Genomic DNA, 26,256 nt, shown 5'->3' on the forward strand with positions numbered 1-26,256 from the left:
TGATATTTTGTTTTTATGGGTTTGTGTGTGTGTGTGTGTGTGTGTGTGTGTGTGTGTGTGTGTGTGTGTATTTCTCATGTTCTACCTTTGTTTAATTTTTTTCTTTCTTTTCTTTTTTGTTTGTTAATTTGTTCATTTTGTTTTATCATTGTTCATTTTTTTATTTACCTCTGTTTTCTTGAGAGAGAAAGAAGTTATGAAATTGGAAGGGTGAGAAGATGGGAGGATCTGGGAGGAGATGAGGGAGGGGAAACTGTGATCAGAGATACTGTATGAAAATAAGTTTTTTTCAACAAAAAATAAAAAGAAATCATACTACACATTACATATAACATATATAAGACATGTCACATATAAACACCTATTCCATATATAACATAAATCACATTACTATATGTAAACAAACATTACATATATAAATGTATTATCTATATAGATACATTCATACATGTATAGTATGTAGGTACTTATAGGTACATGTATGCACACAGGTTTATGATACATATATAGAGTCCATTCACTGTATTCACATATTTTTATTCTGTATCTGCAGATTAAACCAAATACAGGAAATTCTTTGCATAAAATTGCATCTGATTGAATGTGTACAGACTTGGTTTTGAACAGGTATAAAGTTTTATTCATGAACACTGAAATTCAAGTTTCATGTAATTTTCTCAGTTAAAATTATTATTCTTAGTCAGGTGTGGTGGCACAATAATCTCAGCACTCAGGAGGCAGAGACTGGCAGATCTCTCTAAATTCAGGGCCAAGCTGGTCTATATAATGAGTCCAAGGCCAGCTAGGGGTTCATAATGAGACCTACATAGAAAACCAAAGCAAAACAAGACAAAATTATTATTCTATTGGTTTGTTTTTTATACAGGTTCTTGTCACTATTCCTTAAAAAATTCAACAACTATGTAGACATCATCTACAGTGTATAAGATATTCTAAGTCATCTAAAATATGTACAATGCATATACAAAATAAATACTATGCTATAGAGAAGGGGCTTGAGCATTCAAGGATTTTAGTAGACCTTGGGGACCCTGGGGGTGTGGAATGATTGCATAGACACTTGTTTATATACTAATGACATATTCATGTTATACATATATATGAACATAGATGACCATCAGCATATACACTTACTATTATAATATTATTATAGAGGATTCAGGTCAAGACCAGAAAAAATGAAGATAGACACAGTGCATGATCTGGGAACACCCTGAACAGGGAGATTTGATGTCCCACCTGCACTTCATTGTAAATATTGTATTAGATTTTGTTTTTACTGGACCTTATAGTGGCTGGGTTGGTTTTCAGGATACTAAGAGATCTGGAATTATGTAGTTTGTTCCGCCTGTGTGTCAGCACAGAATGAATCAAGCTGGTGAGTTTTTAGGTGCTGCAGTTTCAAAACAAAAAGGCTGTCTTAGAAGCAAGAGAGCCCCTTAGCAGTGTGGGTTTAATTTCCCAATCTATTGTAGGTCTGGTCCATTGGGTGCAGCCAGTAGGAGTTGTCCTGCCTTGGAAAGTGCATCTCGGACCCCGCAACATAGTGTGCTTAAAACAGACGAGGCAGAGTGAAGTGTTGAAGTACATGCTGGAGCTTACAAGGGAAGTGAACAATGCCATTACTATCACTATTACTTGGGGAAATAAAATGTGCCCATCTCTCTGTTCAAAGCTGGGCTTTCCATTATTGCATCACACAGAACACCAGGAAATCAAGATCATAAAAAAAAATTTAAATATGGCCATGTACAGTAGTATACCTGGTTACTATCACGTGATCAAGATAGTTTCATATAAGTAAAGATTCAGGTAGAGAAATGAGAAGCTAAATAAAGAATACTCACACAGAGAGCAGTTTTGAAAATCTCCTGGGGCCTTTCCAAACCTTCAGGAATGAAACGCTAGTTTGGTTATCAAAACATTGCAAGGGTTTCTTCTTCTTCTTCCTCCTCCTCCTCCTCCTCCTCTTCTTCTTCTTTTCAAAAGGAAATAAGTTTCAAGTAATGACTTTCATAGTTTTCAAGAAACCATGAGCCCTGTGTCTACACAGTTTTATGAATGAGAAGTCAGTGAGGGAGGTCACCACAGAGACAGATAAACACAGAAGTAATCTGTGATGAGAGTCTGTATCTTGTCATCTAAGTTCTTGGATGTGCCATCACCATCCAGAAATCATTAGCTACACTGCTGTTACTACTGTGTCTGATACTAATGGGACTGTCCCTAATGTAACCATGATCATGAGTTCAATTAGTCTCCGATGATTGACAACTCTGTTACTATCATTCCCCCCCCCCACCAGGTTGCCAAAGGGGACAGAGATCAATAGGAAAAACAAACAAACAAACAACAACAACAAAGCAAATGGCTGGAGACCCCTTAGTTTGGTTTCTACTCAGGCTGTAGAGTTCCATACTTCACTGATGATAAATAGAACAATGGTAACAAAATATAGTCACACATTCAGCTGTTACCATCTTACTGTAGTATATGAGGACTGCTGAACACAGAACATCTCCTATTATCCTCAAGAGGTGGGTAATTTTACTATCTTTATGTTATTGAACTGGAAAGTAAGATTCAGACCGTGGGTTAAATTGTCCAAACCCACAGTGCTACCATGTGAAAGACACAGAAATATTGCTATGACAACATGCTGGGGGCTAAGTATTTCTAAAGAATAAGAATCTTATGGGGCTGGGAGGGTGGCTCAGTCAGTAAAGGGCTAGCTTCACAAGGAAGAGGACCCGAATTCAACTCTCAGAACCCATGTAAAAAGTGGGGGAGAAGTGGTATATGCTTATAATTTCAGTGCTGGGGAGATGGAGATAGGTGGATCTTTGGGGCTTGATGGCCAAGTAGCCTAGCCAAGTTAGAAACCTCAGGTTTCAGGGAGAGACCTTGTCTTAAAAACCAAGATGGATGACTCTCAAGGAAAGGCACATAAAGCTGACTTCTGACATCCCTTTGCACGTGGCAGGCACACACAGACACAGACACACACACACACACAGACACAGACACACACACAGACACACAGACACAGACAGACAGACAGACAGACAGACAGACAAACACACACACACACTTTTCCCAAACCTCCATACAAAACACAAAGGAAAAGGAATTTACTTCACTCACAGTTTTGGAGGCAACAGCAACAGCATGGAGCTTGCTTGGGTAAAGCCCCTCTGTGTATGTCTCATCATGGTGATGTCTGGGAGAAAAGGAGAGATCTTATGGCAAGACAGAAGCTGGAAAGTGAGGAGGAGAGTAAGGGACTGTGGAGTCAGGCTCACTCATTTGTAATAACTTCCTCTCAGGAGATAATTAAATGTCACTGGAGAGCAATCTTAATCTCACTGAGGACAGTGCCTAAGACCTAGCCAGCTAACTCCCACCAGACTCCACCCTTCAAGGTCCAGCCATTTCTTGGCCTTGCAACACTGGGGCCAGGCTTCCAACACATGGATCCTGGGGGATACACTCAAACACACCCAAACTATAGTAGGCTCTGTACTTGCCTGCTACTCTATTTATGGTAATTGCTTTGCAGTTTATCCAAAAGAGATCAAAAGGCAGGAGGGCAGTGATTTCAAACACCATGTTCAAATACCCTTCTGTACTACATAGACAGAAAAGCCTGGGCAGAGGGCAGTTAATAACTGATGAACCATGAGGAAAGAACCCAAACGAAGCCTTCTGCAAAACCGGGCCACTTGCTTTGTTGAAGGATCCTTAGAATAGGCTAACTCTTGACAGCCAGTATCAATTTCAAATACAGAGATTCCTTGGTTTATAATGGAGTGGCTTCCTGATAAATTCATAGGAAGCTGAAAATGTGTTTAATATGCCAGAAGTAAAAACCACAGATGGGTACTTTGTAGACAGGATGGCATATGGAAACATAACAATACCAAAGATACCAGCAACACAGCAGATTGCGGAGAATCTGTTGTTTTTCCTTACACCAAGCATCAACAGAGGATCATGCTATACATTGCTAGGCCGGGAAACAAAATCAAAACAGAAATTTCAATTATATTGTCCATTAAATGCATGCCACATTCATACTACCATAAAAGATAAATTGCATGTCAAAACATTATAAACTAGGGACTCTTTGTACTGTTAAGCTTTTTAGTAGGTCCATTGAGCACATACATTCCAGAACCCCTTGTTTTTTCCGCAGGAAACCACTGGGAATGTCTATTTGTTGTATACATGTTCATTTACTTTTTTTTTTTAAAATGGGCCTTTTTTTTTTTTACTTATTGCGAAGTTAAGATTAATCCTCTTATGTCTATTGCAAGCTTTTGGTTTATTATTTCCCTCCACACTTCAACATTTACAATGGATTCTTTTTTAAAAAATTATTCTCATATATTACATCACAACAGCAGTCTCCACTCTCTCCCCTCCCCTGACTTTTCCCCCACATCCCTTCTCCCCCAGATTCACTCCCTCTCCAGCTCCCCTCAGAAAGAGCAGGCCTCCCAGGAACATCAACCACACAAAGCATAACCAGCTACAATAAGACCAGGCACATACCATCACATCAAGGTTGGATGAAGCAACCCAGTAAGAGGAAAAGTGTCCCACAAGTAGGCTAAAGAGTCAGTGGCCATCCCCACTCCCACTGTTAGGAATTCCACAAGAATACCAAGCTACTTAGCCATAACAGATATGCAGAAGACTTAGGTCAGACCTCTACAGGCTCCCTGTAGAGCCCCCTTGAGTCCTGGGGCTGTGTTCTCATGGTGTTTCTGACTCCTCTAGTTCCTCTGACCCTTCCTACCCCTCCTCAGCAGGATTTTCCAGGCTCCACCTAATATTTGGCTGTGGGACTCTGCAGAGGCTCCCATCAGCTGCTGGATGAAAGTCTCTCTGGTCTATTTGATGACAATTATGCTATGCTCTGGTCTCAGAGTTGCAGGCAGGACAAACTGTGGGTCAAAGATTTTGTGTCTGGGTTGGTGTCCCAATCCCTCTATTTGAGGGTTTGCCTGGTTACAGAAGATGTCTGGTTCAGGTTCCAAGTTCCTCATTACTAGGAGTCTTTTCTAGGGTTACTCTTGTAGATCCCATGGGTTTCCATTGCATTTGGTTTTCATTTCACCTTGAAATGCCCTGAAATTCCAGTTGTTTCTCCCAATATTTTCTACCTCCACCTTCCTCTACCTGATCCCTCCTATTCCCAACCCTATCTTCCGCCAGTCTACCCTTGAAATCTATTTGCCTTTCCCAGGGAGATCCTTGTGTCCCCCCTTAAGCCCTCCCTCCTTGTTACTTAGCCTCTCTGGGTCTGTGTATAGTAGCATGATTATCTTTTACTTTACAGCTAATATCCACTTATAAGTGAATATATACCATGTTTGTCTTTCTGAGTTTGGGTTACCTCACTCAAGATGATTTTTTTTCCAGTTCTATTGCTTTGGCTGTAAATTTCATGATGTCATACAATGGGATTCTTATGCATCTAAGTTTATTTCTTTTTCTTTATAAAATCATTTTGAAACCTTTGCTGATTTCCTTGCGCACATCATTGCTTGTATCTTGCCCAAACATTGTCTCTTTAGAACGGGGAACAGTGAGCATTCAACAGTGAGGCACACAGTAGGCACTCAACAGTGAGGCCAGAACAGGGATACAGTAGGCACTCAACAGTGAGGATGGCCATGGGTGCAGGGCTAGTGCCTTCAGATTGCCATGGGTGATTTTTTTTTTTTTGCAAGAGGAGCATGAAACAAGAACATCTCATTATCTAAGATCTAAGGCAGTTTGACAGCTTCTCATGTCTACTAGGAGAAAGAGATTTTTTGGCCCTAGAGGTTGTCAGAGAGACCAATTAATGGCCTCAGAAATACTTAGGTGCCATCAAGAAAACTCAGGATGAAAAAAAAACCCATAAGTAAATTAAATAACCCTAAGAAAACTTCAGTCACTAAAATTGAGATTGAAGTGTGTTCATGATTGGTTTTAATGTACAAGCAAACCACCAACAAACCTTTCAGCAAAGTGCTACTCATTTCTTCCCAGCTCACATTTCTCTTATTTCCATCAATCTCAGGCCAAATCTTCACTATTACTTGAGTGTGATTAATTTTCATCACATGTCTGAACATAACAAAGTCCTGAATTAGATTACCTTTTTGATTAGCATCTGGTTACCAAGAGCTCATTTGAAGCTCAAACTATAAGTAGTTTGTATTTGTTGAGCCCTGGTATCCTTTAAGTATTTTATAAGATCAACATGGTTGAGATACTTACCAGTGAGTGATTCTTAAATATACCAATGGAAAACACTTCCAAAATGTTCCTTGTTGTCCCCCCTCACAAACTCTTCACCCTTTTCTTATACCTTCTATCTGTTCATCTATAAATATTTATTTTGCATCTTGTTACAGATTATCACATTGCTGAGTGTTATAGTTGAAAGGATGAAGAGACAAGTTCTAGTCATTTATGAACATCCAGTGAAGTCAGCTGGAATGGGATTAGGGAGGCACTTGGCTAGTGGTCAGTTCATTAAAGAGAGTCTTACTTGAGGCCCTTATTAGGCAGCATTCCCCCATTAACCAGGGAGCATCATAGGCTTTGCACAAGAAGGCTTTCTTTATTGGTTATATGACTTTGGGGGCAAATTCTTCACATAGTCTGAGGATTCTTTGGCTGGCTTCATGGCTGTGTTAGATTTCCATCAATGTAACAAGACTTGTGAGATGGTCAGCTAGGCGGGAGGAAAGGCTGATTTTGACATACAGGTTCAGAGATTTCTGTCCATGGCCACTGGGCTGTGTCACTTCTGGGTCTGTGGAACATCATGAGCAGGGAAGGATGCTGAACTCATTAGAGTTGAGAAACAGGGAGGAAGAAGTCAAGGAGACAGATACTCAGAGTCAGTCCAAGGTCCCAACATACCGTTAAAGGACATGCATCTCCCAGTGACTTGCTTTTGGCTATGAAGTAACACAGTGGCAGAGCACTTGCTTAACATTGTCAAGGTCCTGGATTCAACCCCAGCACCATGAAAAGCCACCCAAGCCCAACCTAAATCCAAATTAAAAACCAAATTACCATAATAAAAACATTCCAAACCAATTACTCATTTTTCCCACTAGGGTCCTCCTGACATTTCCCCATACTCAATGTGTCACCAGTTATGATAGTGTCTTCTACCTAGAAATAGTGGAGGACATTTGTGAACCAAGCCATAGCAGCTATTGAGGGAGAAGAAGCAACTTTGCTTCCATGAATTTAAAAAATCAGAGCCATTGCTATCAGAAACAATCTAGCTATTGTTATGTTGAGACGGAGTCTAATGCCGTCCAGCTGGCCTCCAGCTGGTTGAGGTGGAGGATGAGATTGAAGCCCTGAACCTCTAGCTTCCACGTCTGGTGTGGCTAGGATTACAGGCAGTGACAGGGATCAAACCTAGGGTCTCTGGTATGCTAGGCAGGCCTTCCACCAAGCTATGTCACCGTCACCAGTGAAAGTCATCACTGTCAGAGCAATTCTTGTTCTCTTTTCTTGTTGTGTCTAAAATGCTAAAAATAAGGTGAATTAGAGATATGGAGTGAATTCAATAAAGGCAGTAATCTCCTCTCCATGTGCATTCTTTGTTCCCAGGTAACTTATAAGCTCATGTAATATCATACGTGGGTATGTTTATTGTGGAAGTTATGAGAACCTAACCCTTGGGCACATCAGGGTGCTCCATCATCAGGTGTGGAGTTCAGGGACACTCAGTTGCAAACTCTCAAGTTCCAAAGTTCTATCAATACATGTAATGGACTTACTTGTGGGCATAACAGAACCCCCATTTTACTTGAATCCTACATTACATAGAAACCCCATTTCCCTAGAGGACAAACAGCCCCTACAATGTCAGACATACAATAGAGGCTCCTGTTGGCTGATCCATTGCTCTTCTGTGGTTACTTGTGGACTCTGAAGTCACTGAATAATTTGAAACAGACTCCATTATGCTTTATTTGGAGAACCCAAACCTGTGATATGACGTGTGGATTCCACACATCCTGGAAGGACTTAGCTGCTTTTGATTGTTTGTACATTTCCCTCCTTCCAGTTCCCAAATATTTAGTTACTATCTGCTGATGCAAACAACATTTTTATGAATGCCTCCATTCAATTGTACTGACACTGTTGCTTTTAGTGTCCACATAGCTTCCAAATATCTCATCTCATGGGCAGCTCATGAACATTCCTATTGAGTTTACAATGTTTTCCTGACTACACCTGACATCTGAGCGATTCTAATTACATGTACTCATATTCAGATAAAACTCGTATTGCTTCACTTTCAACCCTAGAAAGGGGAATGTTAGTTGAATAACCTTCTGTTTTAGCTATTTTTGTGGAAAACATGTTAAGTGAAACATTTGACATCCAAATACCTTCACAAATAGTGTGTAGACCATGAAACATTTTTTTGTTGTCAATTATAGTTCAATAGGTTTACACGTGTTTGTTTGAAAGCTTGCAAGTATCTGAGTCATTTCCAAACATGAGGATGCTGAAAAAGAAAGAATAGATTGTGCTTGTTTCTGAGGTCTTCCATAATGAATTACCAGTAACTGGAGGTCTTACGACAGTAATAATTTATTCTCTCAAGGTTCTGTAGGCCAGAAATCTGAAACCAAGGTGCTAGCAGGATGGTGTTTGCTCTGAGGCTCCAGGGCAGACTTAAACCTTGTCCCTTCCTACTTCTAGTCTCTACTGCTTTGTCCATGTGACCAAGAGTCTTGCATCTTCTCCCAAGTCTTCTCTCCTCCTTGTCTCACTTGAAGGGTATATGTCCCTGAATTCAGACTATGAACTGGCTTTAAGTTTCCTAACTAAATTACACAGACAGAGACCCTTTCACCACAAAGGTCACACTCAGAAGTTTCAGGGCTTGGTATGTGGATACATCTTTTTAAGGGAAGCTATGTGTAAACTCATTACACACTAAGGTTTTGTCACTAAATATTTCACTTTGGGTACATGTAGACATATTATTTCTTCCCTTTGTTTTATTTTTAAGTGTGTGTGTGTGTGTGTGTGTGTGTGTGTGTGTGTGTGTGTGTGTGTGTGTGTGTGTGTGTGTGTGTGTGTGTGTGTGTGTGTGTATGTGTAGGTGCTTGTGGAGGCCAGTATATGGCTTGGATCCCTTGGAGCTGGTTATAAGCAATTGTAAGCTGCCTGATGTGGGTGCTTGGAACACAACTTGGGTCTTTTGCATGAACATTATGTGCTCGTAGCCACTGAGGCATCTCTCCGGCTCCAAACTATGTATTTCGTCACAACAATTTCATCTATCAGTCATATAACCCCCGAATTAAGCAAAACAAAAATATTGAACAGAACCAAGAAATCGATTTTCTTTTAGAAGCTCAGCTTAATAACAACAATTTATTTTAGGGAATATTTCCTCACACAATTTGAAAGTACAAAGCTTCTTTTACAATAAACACATGGATTTTGCTTTAGGCAACTATGTCTTGGAACTCACCAGACACTTAAAGCTGACACTTCACATTTTCAATTCAAAGGTAGTTGCCACTAGATGGTAGTCTTGGCTCATCGGTGAGGGAATGCCAATCCTTTCAGTAATGTTTACTCCAGTAAATGATTGCTCAGAGACCATTATTTTAAGGCAGGTTTTGCTTCCCTTTAAATATGACAGCAGCTAAAACACTCAAATGCATATGAATAAATGTGTATGCCACGGGGGAGAAAAACTAAGGTGGAGTTAAAAAATTCAAGGAAAACAGAATTCCCAGACATTGTGAGAATGCTTTCTTTTTTTGTTTAAATTTTTTTTTTTTTTAAATGTTAAGCAAAGGCTGAAATTATATATCCGGGCTGCTTTACATGTGCCGTGTCTACTCTCCAACATATATTATGGTGCTATGGTTCTCCTGTGTGCTGATTTTTTTCAGACGTTTTCAGAGATACTGATGCCTGATGCCTAGGTGCCCCACAGGTGAAGGTAATTTGCTTGGTCACTGAGAGTAAATGCTGAAAGGATCTAAAAAGAGCAGCAAAGGCTCACAGGAAGACATGGAGGGCTGTACTCTCGACTAAATGTGTATGGGGAGGTGAGGAACGATACAGAGTGGAAGGGGAAGGAATCCACGCGTAGCAGTAGCTACGGACACAGAGGATCGCGATGACCCTCAGGAGGACGTTTAAAAATGGGTGTTGCTGCCAGGCGGTGGTGGCGCACGTCTTTAATCCCAGCACTCGGGAGGCAGAGGCAGGCGGATCTTTGTGAATTTGAGGCCAGCCTGGTCTACAGAGCGAGATCCAGGAAAGGCGCAAAGCTACGCAGAGAAACCCTGTCTCGAAAAACCAAAAAAAAGGATGTTGCTGAGAAATACCACTCACAATTTGGGGTCTCCTGTGAAATCCATACTTTCAGCACTGCCCCAAGTAGTCACACAGTGAACTGTCACAGCTTAGAATTTACCGAGGATTCACAAGAACAGAGCACCAGGGACCTTTGCTGAGGCCGAGGCCCTTGTAGTCTTTCACTATTGGTTAGTCACCTTACTGCTGTTGAACACTTACCAATGACTGGTTTGTGGTCAACCCTGGCAGTCATAAGTGCAACTGAACATGGCTCAGAACAATGGTTCTCAACTTGATCTTGACGAACACAAAATTATGTTTCTGCTGGGGATTTCTTGAATGTGGATGTGTGTGTCTTTTACACCTGCACTTTATTAAGGTTTGTCCAATAGAGCACTGTAAGGGGAATCTAGTTGGAAGAGGAAACACTGAACACTCATCTTAGTACTTGTTTTGAATTATACTAATTTTTGTGACTCCTTACCCACCTCCCTGGAGGGAATACAATATAGACAATGGTGGCCAAGGAGGGTCAGTGTCCCACTGCCTCATAGGTAGAAGGTGGCTTTTTGTTCATTTCGTATCTGAAATGGAACTAAAAACACACTATTGTATGGGAGAAGAGGAGAGTCAGTGTCTGTCAATCATTTTCAACCTTGAGGGCTATATTAGTTACCTTTCTTTGCTCTGAAAAAAAAAACCACAATGACAAAAGCAACTTATGAAAAAAGTTTATTCTGGCTCATGGTTCCAGGGGGACAGTCCATAACAGCAGGGAAGGTATAGCAGCAGGCATCTATAGCAGAAAGCTGAGGGATCACATCTACATCAGCAAGAATGAAGCAGAGAGAGCCAAGCAAAGGAGAGCTGAGGCTGGGAACTTTCAGAGCCCATCCTACTGACCTTCATCCGGCCAGGTTTCCCCATGACCTTTTCAAATAATGACAGTAAAGTGAGGACCAAGAATTCGAACAGCTGAGTCTATAGAGTATATTTCCCATTTAAATCCCACAAGGGCATAATCAATCTTTTTTTTTTTTGCCATCATTATTGCAGTTTATTGACCACCATTTTGCTGGTTTTTTTTTGAAGACCACCACGAAATAAAATTACTGTTAAGAAAATTTACAGTAGAACAATGATTGACATGTCAAAGGCAGAGGCACTACAAATATACCTGAAAAGTGACTCTCAGACTTTCATTTCTAGCTCATCCTGAAGCTTCTACCCTTGCTGGTACTAACTACCCTCTGCTATCACAAGGACCTCCTATGTGCCAGGCAACTTGTTTTATTTTTGTTTTAGTTAATTAATTAATTTTATATGATTAGCATACAAAGTATTAAATTTAATTATGGAATTTTAAAAGAAAGCTTGATTTTGTGGTTCCTTCTCCTTTATGTGGCATTAGGGATTCAAATAAGGGCCTACTGTGTGCTAAGTGCATGCTCTACTGCTGAATAAGCCAACTACTGTTTCCTCAGATTAAAATTTGTTACAGAACTTTACTCTTCTATAGATTAGAGCAACTCTTTCAAACTATAGTGCGAAGTTACAATTCAACCGGTGACCTAGTCTTGTAGGAAAAGTTTCTTTTTCCTGTTATTGAGAATGGATATTTTTTTCTCACATAATATATTCTGATTATGGTTTCCTCTTCCTCTACTCCTCCCAGTTCCTCCCACCTCCCCTTCCATTGGATCTTCTTGCTGTGGGATGTTCTGTATGTCCTATGGGAGCCCATTCTCGGGTTCCTCATGGCTTTACCCAGCAGGTCTGCATAGAGGATGATTAGGACCATGGGCCTGAGTGCAGGTGTCTGAGATGTTCTGCACTTGGCTGTGCTGTGGGATGGTCTGTATGTCAAATTGCTCTGATTGGTCAATAAATAAAACACTGATTGGCCCGTGGCTAGGTAGAAGTATAGGCGGGACTAACAGAGAGGAGAAATAAAAGAACAGGAAGGCAGAAGGAGTCACTGCCAGTCACCACCCTGACAAGCAGCATGAAAAGATGTCAGTAAGCCACGAGCCACGTGGCAAGGTATAGATTTATGGAAATGGGTTAATTTAAGATATAAGAACAGTTAGCAAGAAGCCTGCCATGGCCATACAGTTTGTAAGCAATATAAGTCTCTGTGTTTACTTGGTTGGGTCTGAGCAGCTGTGGGACTGGCGGGTGACAAAGATTTGTCCTGACTGTGGGCCAGGCAGGAAAACTCTAGCTACATCTTCTCCCTTTCTGTCTCTCATTAGAAAGCAAACATTATTCTAAGGGATAATAATATAATATAAATGATAGAATGAAACTAACACATCAGAACAGAACAAAACAAACAGAAGGAAAAGAGCCCAAGAAAAGAGAAAAGAAACAGATATGGATGCCAAGATCCACTTGTTCACACACTCAGGAGTCCCATAGAAACACTAAATAGGAAGTCATAATATATACAAAAAGGACTTTTAGGATAAAACAATAGAAAAGTTATATATATATATATATGTGTATATATATATCTGAAATTAAAATTAAAAAGATTAAAAACTTCTGATATGATATTATGAAACAAGGAACCTCCAAAGATGCCATTGAGTTTGTTTTCTGTTGGCCATCTACTACTGGCCTAAGAGCAGTTTGTTTCCCCAGCAACACTTCCTTGGAGAACACTAGATTTTCATTTGTAAATGGTCATCAGTTGATGATAGCTTCTGGGTTAAGGACAGAACATGTGTCCACTTCTCCTTTCTCTGCAGACCCTTGCGGGCTCTGTGTATGCTGCCTCAGTCTCTGTGAGTTCATGTGTTTATCAAATCAAACCCTGTTGATTCTCACATCATATATTTTGATTATGGTTTCCTTGGTGTTTTTCCATTCCCTCTGGCTCTTACATTCTTACTGCTTCCTCTTCTGCTGGGTTCCCTGAGCCCTGAGAGGAGGGATTTGATAGATATATACCATTTAGGACTGAGTGTTCCAAAGTCTATCTTGCTCTCTCTGCATATTATCTGGTTGTGGGTATCTGTATTTGTTTCCATCTACTGCAGGAGAAAGCTTCTCTAATGCCGACTGAGCAAGGCACTGATCTATGAGTATAGCAAAATGTCATCAGGAGTCATTTTATTGCTATGTTCTTATCATAGAAAAGTAGTATTTGTTTTTCCCTTAGGTCCCTAAGCTATCTAGTCTTAGGTTCTTGGTTACCCAAGAAGTGTTGGGTATGGGTTCCATCTTGCTCAGTGGACTTTAACTCAAATCAGATATTGGTTGGTTACTCACACAAGCTTTGTGTACCATTGTATTAGCATATCTTGCATGCAGGACACCATTGTAGATCAAAGCGTTTCTAGGGGTGCTTATCTTTCTTCTTTGGTAGCACACAGAGTACCTTCCAATACCATGAATACTAGTCTGTAGGGGTAAAGGCTCTAGGTAGGCACCAGATTGACTTCTCCCTGTCCAATGAGTTGTAAAGGTGTTTTCAGCAATAGTACCTTGCCGTCAGTTACTACCTACAGTCTTTGCAACAGTCTGAGTTGTTTGGAGGTTCCCATGAGGCTCCTTTGGACACAATTCAATTATATATAACCGATTCCTGATACTTAAAGCATCATTCGGTGATAAGAGATATCCAGGTGGTGCTCTGTATCCCCATTATTTGGTGATTTAATTTAGATGGCTTTCATACATGTGAATATTCTAGGAAGCTTCTACTGTATTAGGTTTCTATACTGCCGCTCAAAAGGCCCTTAATTTTAGCTGTCTCTCCCCATATTCCCTCCCTTGCTGCCTTCTTCCTCCCCCTTCTCCACTTGATCCCCTCATTCTAGTCCCTCCTCACTCATCAGTAACTATTTTATTTCCCTTTCTTAATTTTGTTTGATGTAGTAGCTGGGTTGGTATCTGTGGTCTCTGAGTCTGCAGCACATCTGTCCAGATCCTTCTGGCCTTTAGAGTCTCTAATGAGAAGTTGGGTGTTAATCAAATAGTTCTGCCCTTGTATGTGACTTTTTCCTTGTAGCTTTTAATATTCTTTCTTTGTTCTGTGTGCTTAATGTTTTGGTTATTATGTGCCCAGGGGAATTTCTTTTTTGGTCCAGTCTTTTGGTGTGCTGTAAGCTTGCACCTCGATAGCATCTCCTTCTTTAGGCTGGGGAATTTTTTTTCTATGCTTTTGTTGAACATATTTTCAGGAGAATGGCTGGGGGAGTTGGGGGCTGGATAAAGCAATGAGTTGGGAGAAGAAATTTGGGGGTAAGATCTGTGTGAACCATTGGAGATGGAGGCAGGGAGAGAAGGGAGGCTGCAGCAAATGGTCTGCCACAGAGCTTAGGGGTGGAGACTGAGGGATTGGATTTGGAGGAGAGGAGGGAGAGTGAAGATCTGTAGTTAGCCTTTCTGCCTCCCTGGCCAGAGTCTTGAATTTTTTAAGAGACAGATGCCAAATTTCTACCCACACAGACTTCGATTTGATGGGTGTTTACTACAGTCTGGGAATTGATATTTTGAAAAGGCATCTGAGGTACGAGTACCATGCAGCCAAGGTTGAGCTCAATGATGGAAACTGTTCTTCTGGAACCATCACACAATGTCTAGAAAATAAAGGACCAGCAAAATGTCTGAACTCTGGAATCCCCATGGCTGTTTACAAGATGCTTGACAAGTGTGTGATCCCTGATTTAAATGTTCTTTGAATAATATGAAACACTTTTTCATATAATAATATAACACTCCCACTGCATAGCCTAAGCTGAGGGTGCTTTGATGTGTAGGGGAACTGAGATGATGATTTGGAAAAATGTTCTTGTGTATTGCAGGTGTTTATCATAAAAAATGGAATCATATTTCCAATTTTTGTTTTGAAAGTAGGGATTCAAAATGATTGTAGAGATGTTTTATGATGTAATTCATCCCTTCAAGTTACCAGAGTCCATTCACTGATGTAAATGTGTTCTAAAGTGATTAGGCACAAAGTAGTCGTAAGATAATCAGATTTGTTAAGTCGCTAAAAACGCAACTATTAGCCAAGTATGGTGATGCATGCCTGTCATCCCAGACCTAGGGTTGCTGAGGCAAGAGGATCAGGAGGTTAAGGTTAATTGGACCACATAGTGAGACCTTATATCAAGAATTAAAAACAAAACAAAACAAAACAAAATCCTAAATTAAAACCTGAGTTTTTTGAGCTGAATGTAAAAAGGCAGTGAATTAACAGTGCTAGGTGATATTAATTCAATAGTTAAAAAAACAATAACAAGTAGTCCTCATCTAGATCCTTCTATGATCTTCCCAGAGTAGACTATCATTGGAGCTCCCACCTTTGAGTGAATAATTTAGTGACTGTAGTCTTGTCTGGTTCCAAACTCTCTGTTTCAGTCACTGTGGTTGTCCTTTTAGCACCAACAGAATCCCTGTTCATTTTAGCCCATGTTTATCCAGAGTGGTTTTGCAGAATGGTTTGTTAAATGCTGAAGCAAGTATGTGTAGACTTGCTCTTGTTTGTGAGATTGTAATTATTCATTTAATCCATGTGTTTTCTGTGTGAATGTGTTCATGCATGTGTGTGCATGTGTGTGTTCCTGTGTGTGTGTGTGTGTGTGTGTGTGTGTGTGTGTGTGTGTGTGTGTGTGTGTGATAGAGAGAGAGAGAGAGTGTGTGTGTTGCTGAGGTCTTACAACCTGGGCCCATTTCATCTTCACTCTTTGCAGATGCTGTGCAAACAGCTGCTACCTCTTCCTGGTGTCATTTCTTCTCTGCCATGGCAGATTGTGTCCCCTCATACTATGAACAAAAATAAACCCTTGATCCCTCAAGTTGCTTCTTGTTAGGTATTCGGTCAAAGTTATGAGCTACTTAACCAAAAAGATACTTCAGTGAGAAGGTGCTGGGAGTTTTACTTATAAGTTCAAAGTTTGGAGACTGGTTGTCAACTTTGAACTTACTTTCCCATTGTTGAGCATGGGCTGGTTGGTGAAATGTCAGGAAGTTCTAAAACGTGCTGCAGGTCACATCTGCTTCTGGAATTAGCTGCGGAAATGAAGATTGTACTCATCAGACATGACAACTTATTTCTCAGACTTATGTTCAGACGTTTTAGGGTGAAGAAAGAAAAGCCTGAGTTCAAGATTTTCACAAGCTTTTCTTAAAGAATTTGGCTCAGATCACACAAGTGATACTGTATAAAATCTTATTATGGCTTAACACCAACCCATCAGAGAGGTTGACTTCAATTATGTTACCAGTTACCACTTTAAGAATGTTAATATAAAGGGCACGGAAGCAATGACCTAGGCCAGCCCTGATTTGCTGCAACGATCCTATTGAGTGGGATTTAGAAGCCAAGAACTAAATGTGATCCGTTACAACATTGGTTTTGGTTAAAAAGGTAAGCTTTTGGCTAACATTTAGAATGCCAGAAACAAGTGGATATTTAGATACCTACCAAAATGAGTCATTCAAAGTGTCTGCCAGAAATCAACATAAAGAATCGCTCTGTCTACATGCTGATAAGCTGATCAACCACAAAAGAAGCTTGGACACAGTTCAAAGCCATGTGGAGAACTATAGCACACCATCTCTGGTGTAAAAGAGCTAGTGTGTTGTTTTCCAAGACGCTGACAGTGTGGCATCACTGCCTTGGTAGATTTCATGGTTTGGCCTGGGCTTTGGCCTCACAGGCTATGAAGCTGGTCCTTGGCAGAACATGGAGAACAGATCCATCTCTGTTAAGTAAGCTCATGTGGCTGAAGAGCCCTCTTTCCCACTGAGTCTTCTTTTCCAGGGCCATGATTTTCTCTTGCTTCTGGAATGTTTGGTGCTTTTGAATTCTTATGCGTTTATTAGCATGCTTGCTTACTCTTCCCCTTTCCAGGGCTGTTCTCTGCTATCATCCCTGTGTCCATTCATACAAGCACATGCCACCTGAACTTTGATAACCTCCCCTTGCTCTCTCATCTTTCAGGTTTCTTCTTCGTTCCCCTATCAGGGATGCTTTTATTGAAATAGTACCATCTTAGATCCTGGCCTCCAGTTTGTGCTAGGTCCTTCATTTCTATAACTCTCCTCATTCATGGATTTACGGGTTATATAATTATTTACTCAAAGTCTGCTTCCTTGTAAGATAATGTCTGTGAGGACAGCCACAACACTGACAATTGTATAATGGCTACTAAGCTCATTGAATGACCACACTTGCATATCAGTGCTTACCGCCGCTCTATTCAAATAGCTAAGAGATGAAACAAACTGAGCTCTTTGCCAACAGATGGATGGATCAAGAAAACAGGATGTCTATATGTAAAAAGATTGTATCTAATTAAGAAAAATGAAATCATGACATTGGTAGGAAAATGGATGACAATGGAGATCATTATGTTAAATGAAATAAGCCCAACTCAGGGAGACAAACACTGAGAGAGAGAGAGAGAGAGAGAGAGAGAGAGAGAGAGAGAGAGAGAGAGAGAGAGAGTATGTGTGTGTTGATGATAAAAGTAGAAAGTAGTCTATGAGAGGGAGAACAGATTATAAGGGAGAGGCAGGGAGGAAGAGGAGGAGGTACTGGAATACATAAGACATGAAAGCAGAAGGGAGGTTTGCTTGTGGGTGGAGGAAAATGACCAGCAGGAAGGGCTATAGGGGCAGGGAGGATGAGGGTAGGTAGTAGGGGAGGGGGTGAACTCAAAGTACATATATAATATATATATTTGTACACACATGTACATGTATGTATATGTACATATGCCATAATGAAGCCTGTTATTTTATATGCTAACTTAAAAAATAAATAATAAAAAGTTAGTGGTGAGAGCCATGCTCTCAGTCCTATGAATATTCCCACTTGATACAAACCATCAATATGTATTTTTCTTTTGATATTTGTCAAGAGAGATTGACATTTGCTTCTTGTTCAGCGTGCTATTCTGCCCATATTCTAGACTTCATTATCGTTCTTGGCACATAAGAAACATCTATTAAATTATTACTGATTTTCTAGCTGGGTGTGGTGGTGCATGCCTTTAATCCCAGCACTTGGAAGGCAGAGTCAGGTGGATCTCTGTGAATTTAAGGCCAGCCTGGTCTACAAAGCGAATTCCAGGTCAGCCAGAGCTACATGGAGAAACCCTGTCTCAAAAACACACAGAAAATATTACTGAATTTCATATTATAGAATCAGTAACACCTGCCACAAAGGCTGCTATTTACATCAGGTAAGAGCATGCGCAGCCATCTCTGCAAGTCTGGCCCATGCAGCCATCCAATAAAAACAAGTTCTCTCTCCTCCTCTTTCCATTTCCACTTCAGACAGTGATGCATCTTCCTGGATACCATAGTGGTCTTCCTTCTTGCTCAGATGTTTTTGAGAACACAATACATTTCTTCCTTTTCCAATCATCTTTTCCCCTTCTACTGGAAAGTGATGGTTATTCCAGAGAGGTTGTAATGAACTGCTTGTAATCCAGACCCTGTGATTTTACTCAGTTCTTCATTTTTTTTCCCGTTTCTAGACATTCTTTGTTAAGATCTTGGTCCTCAGTGATTTTGAGTTATTTTATTTGTGGGTCTCATCTATACCATTTTGATCTCGACAATCCCAAAGGCAATAAAGACTACTCTTTGACTGTTTTTCTTGTTCCTTTTGTAATTTAAATTGTACATGCTACACAATGTTTAAACATATTATATTTTGAAATTTTTATTTGGCTGCTTTATAGAAAACAACATTGTCAATTCATTTGGTGTTATTTACATATTTTTGTATGCATGTATTTATTTATTTAGACAGGATCTTATGTAGCTGAAGCTGGCCTTAAATTTGCAATGCAACAGAGAATCTTCCTGCCTCTAACTCCTAAATGCTGGGATTAGTGTCCAACTACTTTAGGTAGCATGTATTGAACTGCCTGGACCTGAGTTCAGGCTCCTCTTATAAGGAAATTCTAGATCAAACATATTCTTATATTTTGTTAATAAGAAAAGAGTAAGAGCTTTATAGCACCAAGTTTCCTTTTTTTTTTTTTGAGTTTAAAAAAAATGTAGCCCTAAGACTTAACTGTGCAACACTCCAGTAGATATAAAACTATCATGAGGTATATATGTAAGACTAGCAATTAAGTGACAGGACATAAAAAATAAAAGACTACTTATGGAGGAAGCCACTGACACAGGTGTGCTGAGTGGAAAGGTGGAGTTCTCAGAGACTTTACCACGTCCACCCAGTGCTGTGGGAGGGAAGCAGAGCCTGGAAGCCACGGTCTCTGGAGCCTTTGTATTCCCTGTGGTTCTGATAAATGTGAAAAAGGTAATTTCCCAGACCATTGCAGGATGCTGTGGCCTCTTCTGATTCTGTAGGTCCAGGGTATCACAAATTTGATTAACTTTTAATAAGGATAACTACATGTTCCTATAGATAATGTGTGAATGACAACGGTACCTCATACTTAGTAAAACATAAAAAACAACATAAGTTATTCCTCCCAACCTTACCTTGTGAGAATAAGATCTAAGATGCCAGTGTGAAGAGACAGCTCTGGAGACACAATTCACCTGAGTGATGAAACGGGAACCAGAGCGTAGAACTCCTGCTTCTGATGTGCCATGTCACTCTAAAGTAGAAGAGATGTTTACCAAGGAGTAAGATGGAAGCAGAGACATTCCATAGGAGTTTGCTGCCTGGAACTATGTGCCTATAACAAGCATGGAAGGCTGCAAAGAAAGCTTGACCAAAAAGTATAAAAAATATTCCCGAGTGTTAGAAGATTTTACAAAGACTTCCCAGATCAAATAAGGCATACATAAACTCATGCTGACTTGTATAAGAAGTACCTGAGAGATTAGTACTTCTATACTTTTTTAGGGTTGTGTGTCTTTGAGGGTTTTTCCAGAGAAAACTGTGGGTAATGTGTAACATTATCCAATAGAGTTAGACCTTAAAAATGTCAAAGAAGAAAGTGATCAATGTTGGCATTGGTGTTTGAGCAACTTTGACATTTGACTTTAATGAAATTACACTATAAAGTATATTTGGACCAGGTGAGTTATATCTTGCATTTGCCCAAGAAGATTGACCTTTACTCCTAGGAAGCAACCTATAAAGGATTTTGTTTTGAATTATTTCAAGTTTGCTTGTCTTTCTCTTCCTTTTAACAGGGTCTTTCTTTATAGTACAGGCTGATCTAGTTTTGCTCCTGGAGCTGGCCTGGAGCTCATAGCAATCTTTCTAAGTGTGGGTATTACAAGTGTGAGCCAGAGCTCCTAGCTGAGGCAAATGCTATATCCTTGGATTATCCTAATTGCTAGTCATATCTTTCAGAGAGTTGTTATTTTGGATAGTAAAGCATTTTACATAAAAGGAAAATGGTAAATTAGACCCCAGGGAGTTTAAGAGGTTTGGATCTGCAGTATTTATGACAAGAGGATTAAAAAAAAAAAAAAAGCAAATGATGGTTTGGAAGGAAATAGTTAGAAGGTGTGATGGCTAATGTTGTTGTCAACTTGACACGTCTTGGAAGAATTGCCTCCATCGGATTGGCTAGTGGACATGTCTGTGGGTGCATTTTTTGATTGGTGTAGGTGGGACAGCCTACTGCGGGCAGTGCCATCCATAGGCAGGTGAGCTAGTAAGCAGCATTCCCTCATGACATCTACTTTAAGTGTCTGACTTGAATTCCTGCCCAGGCTTCTCTTCATGACAGGCTATCTATCACCTGTAAAATGAAACAAACTCTTTCCTTCCCAAGTTGATTTTGGTCATGGTGTCTATTACCACAACAGAGGACAAACCAGAACACAAGGCAACTATAAAACACAGGTTTGTATCTGGAACACATAAGGCGCTTTTAACATGTGACTAGAGGAAAAGACTGAAACAAGCGTTTTTGTAAAGTATGCGTAAAGATCACAAATAAGCAAGCCTATGAGAAAATGTCCATCGTAACCATCAGGAAAATGCCAGCTGAAACCACAGTGGAACTCCACTCCATACTCACAAGGAGAGCCAAAGCACGGTGACAATATCAGATTCTGGCAAGGATTTGGATTCTTAACTATCCTCAGTAACTTGTGGTGATGTGAAATGGTGCAGCCACTCTGAAGATACCGGCACAGTGGTTTCTTATAAAATGAGCCCTGCAATTACCCATCAAACTCAGCAACTGCACTTTTGGACATTTGTGGCAAAGAAATGAAAACATGTTTTCAAACAAAAACCTGTTGATGAATATTTATGGAAGCTTTGTTTATAGTAGCCCAAGCATGAATCAGATGTCTTTTCTCAGGTGAATGGTGTATGCATGGGGTAGCTCTACCATGGAATGATACTCAGCAGAATGAAATGGAAGATTGAATCTCCAAGGGGTCATACTGAGTGAAACAAGCCAGTTCCAAAGAGCTGCATATTACACAATTCACTTATATAAGATTTTAGAAATTATGAAAGTTTAGAATTAAAAATAGGCTGGTTGTCAGTGGCTGGGGTGTGGTAATAGAGTCTGAAGTTACAAAGCAACATGATTGACACTTGTGGTATGGAGGCTCTTCAGTGTCCAGACTGTGGTAGTATATATACACATCCAGATCACAAAACCATGCAGTGCCACACACACACACACACACACACACACACACACACACACACGCATACACACACACACACACACACACGGACATGCCTGCACACACGCACATGCACATACATATACACACATATACAAGCACACACACATATACACAGAGAGGCACAAATATGTGCACACTCACAGACATACAAATGCACACACACACACAATTTAAAACAGGAAAGTCTGGGTGAGACCATGGCTTGTCACTATCAGCATCATGGCCATGATATCATACTGTTTTCCAGTGCTGGAAGAAACTCTCTGTATTGTACTTTTTCTTACTATTGCATGTGTGTTACAGATATATTAATATACATTTCTGTAAACTTCCAAAATTTTAATGTATTTTGTTTTTTTATGTATTTATATTTATGCCTAGTCTACTCAATTCTACTCTTTCTACTGATCTTCTGTCTAGATTTCTCTTTTTTTAAAATTACATATGTATAAATATATATGCATAAATAGTGGGCAGAGGTCAGAGGCAACTTGCCAGAATTTGTTCTCTGCTTCCACCATGTAGGTCCTAGGGATCAAATTTAGAGTGTCAGGCTTGGCAGCAAATGGCTTTAGCCACTGAACTGTATTACTGCATAACCCTCCCACCCCTTGGAGATTTTCAAATTACTATTTCAGAAATATGGCTGATATGTAATGTCAACTTTGGAGTTTCATTAATTGTATCACTATTTGTAGACTATTTCAGAAAATGCCTATAAAAGTTGGTCTCATTATAAAAGTTGGCCATTTTCTCCTCCTTCACAAGGACTGGGCTCTGTTTTTCTTCTCTTCATATCAAGGCCTGTCTCTCTTCCTTCCTTCCCTCCTTTTCTCCATATCTTCCTCTCTCCTTAGCTTTTTTTCTCCTTGGGATTGAACTCAGAGTCTCACGCTAGGCAAGTGTCATGGCTAGTTTTTTGTTAACTTGACACAAGCTAGAGTCATTTGGGAAGAAGGATGCTCAACTGAGAAAAATATTTGCATGTAGGTGTGGTGATATTTGTGTCCCCCAATATATTGTGTACTCTAATCAAACTTATCTGAAAGATCAGAGACAGAACAAGCCACAGCCAACCTCACCTTGCCAACTCCTCAGCCAATCCTGTTTTCTCAGACTGAAAGCCTCTGAGTCCTCACCTGGAAGGGATCTCAGCTGAACTGCTGCTAAAAGCCTCTAGTTTCTGGTCCTCATGCCTTATACCTTTCTGCTTCCTGCCATCACTTTCTGGGATTAAAAGCATGTGTCCTTCCCAAGCAAAGACATGAGATCTCAAGTGCTGGGATTAAAGATGTGTACCACCATGCCTGGCTCTGTTCCCAGTGTGGCCTTGAACTCACAGAGATCCACACAGATCTTTGTCTCCTGAATGCTAAGATTAAAGGCGTGTGCTACCACTATTTAACCTCTATGTCTAATCTAGTGGCTGTTCTGTTTTCTGACCCCAGGTAGTCGAGGCCAGCCTGGTTTACAAAGCGAGTTCCAGGACAGCCATGGTACTTATACAGAGAAACCCTGTCTTGAAAAACAAAACACAAAACAAAACAAAAATTCAGATAAATTTTATTAGGGTACACAATATATTGGGGGGACACAATATATCATCATCACATGTAGGCAAATATGTAGGGCATTTTCCTAATTAATAATTGAAGTTGGAAGGCCCAGCTTACGGAGGGTCGTCCTGGGTGCCATAAGAAAGCAGGCTGGGAAAGCTATGGGAAACAAGCCAGTAAGCAGCACCCCTTTGTGGCTTCTGCATCAGCTCCTTTTTCCAGGTTTCTGTCTTGAGTTCTTGCCCAGACTTCCTGGATAATGGGCTACAGGTTGTAAAAGGAAATAAACTCTTTTCTTCCCAAGTTGTTTCTGGTCTTGGTGTTTTGGGACAGCAATAGAAACCGTAACTAAGACCACAAGTGTTCTACCACTGAACCACATTCCAAGGATCAGGATGCTTTTAAAATGAAAAAATGTATTTATTCTTTGAATAAAGGGTGGCAAGGGCTTCTGAAGTCATGTTCAAAAACAAAAGTGTTATTTATACTTGGAGAATTTTCTTTAGAATAAAAATTTATTTGAAATCACTTTTTTTTTTTGGTAATTTAATGTTGATTTATATTCAGAAGCACCCTTCTTTTAGATGTATTCTTTAATGCTGTGACAATTTGATCTCCTCGAGACATACATTTTTCTTTTTTTCTTGAGGCTTCCCCTCCACCCCTGACTCAATTTCATAAAATTTACCTACAGGCTACTTTAAAATTCTACCTATTTCCCCATCATATGTAAATAAGCTCACAGCTTCAGAAAGATTTGTATCATTCTTCAGAGGTGCAAACATAATTCTAGCCAGGAACTGCAGTCTGGGAGGTATTTTCCTGCTACAGGGCAACAGGTATCAGGCCACAGGGAAACAAAACTAAACCTGACTGGAGAGCCCGAGTCCTCCCCTTGTTTTTGCAGAGTATTGTGGCTGGGATTTCCCTAGAGGCGACCCTTCTTTGCATTAATCATTGCAGTGACAGGCTGATGTGGGAGTTGAATCTATGTTAAGCCTTGAATGATAAGAATTTTAGGAGTCTGAGAAGATCAATACAAGATATCCCAGGATCAAAGAAATACATGAGTAAAAATTATCCAAGCATTATAACTTAAAAACGATGACAGAGTAATGACAACTCACTCTGCACGTTCCTTTGACATGGAACAGTCCAGAACATTCAAAGGGATAAATAAACTTTACTGAGAATTGGATAATAAGGCCTGGAATGCTTTTGAGAGAAACAGATGTGATGATTAATGGTGATAAGACAGAGGGATGAGCTGCCCAAACCAGACACCAGCCAAAAACCACTCTTCACAAACTGTTTTCTCCATAGATGAATAATGTAAAGGCAATTAAGATGTTTTCTGGGGTTGATGCTATTTTTACAGTGTTTGTGTGTTGGTCTTGTGATGTAAACTGTGATTCTCTCCGCCAAGTTGCTGTGCCCCTTAACTTCAGAACTTGCTCGCTATAGGCAGTCGGGACCTAAATATATTACTGAAACCCATGGCATTTATCTTCTGACTAATTGAGTTTTGATTTCTCAAACCACAGACTTGCCTTTTCTGTGTAGTGTCTCCTCCATGCCTGCAAACCACAGAGAACATGCCCCATGAGTAGGCTGGAACCGATGGTGCTTTCTTTGACTTATGGTGCGTGAGGAACTCTTAGGGCTGGCATCAGGTTACGGGTCTGTTGTGATTTTCTTTTGCTTTCTCACTGCAAAGGCATGTTCCCTGGTAACCACTCTTTCTACCCTTGAGCACTTACTGGGGACAGGCGGGATTTCAGGAAGTACCAACTCTGATAGTGATGGATGAGTGAATGCCAGACAGTTGGCTGCTGGGTCACTGTTCTCAAAATAGTGTTCCGGGAACATGTTGTGCCAAACAAGGTACTCACTTACTCAAGAGATTCTTTGAAAGTCACTTTCTCTTTTAACTACACTCTGTTTCCTTAAAGGACTCAGGGTCTTATTGAAAAAAAAAAGTGGCATAAAAAAGATTATTAAAATGGATATAGATAATAAAAATTCATGAAGAACCAGGTGGGCATTAGGGAACAACCAGGTCAAACCTTAGTGCTACTGTGTGTATCTTAGCATGTGGTCATTCTGGGCTTGGTAACTCTGTTGGGGGAGCTTCTCTACTGCAGGATTCTGAGAAGCATCCCTGGCTTCTCCCCAGCAGATGTCAGTAGAGGCCCATGTCCAGTCGTAAAAAGCTCAAATATCTCCAGACATTGTCAAATACCTCTTAGAAGAAAAGTCATCCTTAGTTGAGAATATCTGCCTTAGATTAACAGGAAAATATCAAATGTTGTTCTACAACTATGTCCTCTCTTCTGAAATCGTAACTCTAGAGATTTTTGCATTATGGTGCTTGGCTGCCATGGTGCCTATTTGAAGAGTCCTGTGGTGGTAGACATAGCAATGAACTGGAACTAGGATTCCAGCCTGGGCTGCCACTTGCTGGCTGTGTGGTCCTCTTGTCTCAGTACCCTTACCTGTAAAGTGGGAAGGAAAGAATTGTTTGAGAGGAGTCACCAGCGTAGTTCTTGAAGAATGCCTACAACGTCTGGTATGCAGTAAGTGCTCTATAAATTCTAGACAGCCAGAGCTGTGTTTCTGTTTTGTTTGTCTTATTTCTCCATCCTGAGTCATGGCTGGAGTAACTGAAGGGTGATTTGATGTGTGGAGAAGCAGAGATACAGAACATTAA

General features: G+C 40.3%; 1 long non-coding RNA gene across 1 annotated transcript; it reads right to left on the minus strand.

Annotated features, from left to right (window-relative positions):
• Positions 1 to 516: 516 nt before the first annotated feature.
• LOC119088847 lies at positions 517 to 3,451 on the minus strand. Its single transcript, XR_005092582.1, has 3 exons — positions 3,166 to 3,451; positions 1,869 to 1,999; positions 517 to 822 (listed from the first exon to the last, which is right to left on the minus strand). It is a non-coding gene; the product is annotated as an uncharacterized LOC119088847 (long non-coding RNA).
• Positions 3,452 to 26,256: the final 22,805 nt, after the last annotated feature.

The sequence above is a fragment of the Peromyscus leucopus genome, chromosome 12 (assembly GCF_004664715.2).
Source record: "Peromyscus leucopus breed LL Stock chromosome 12, UCI_PerLeu_2.1, whole genome shotgun sequence".
In the NCBI taxonomy this organism is placed as follows: domain Eukaryota; kingdom Metazoa; phylum Chordata; class Mammalia; order Rodentia; family Cricetidae; genus Peromyscus; species Peromyscus leucopus.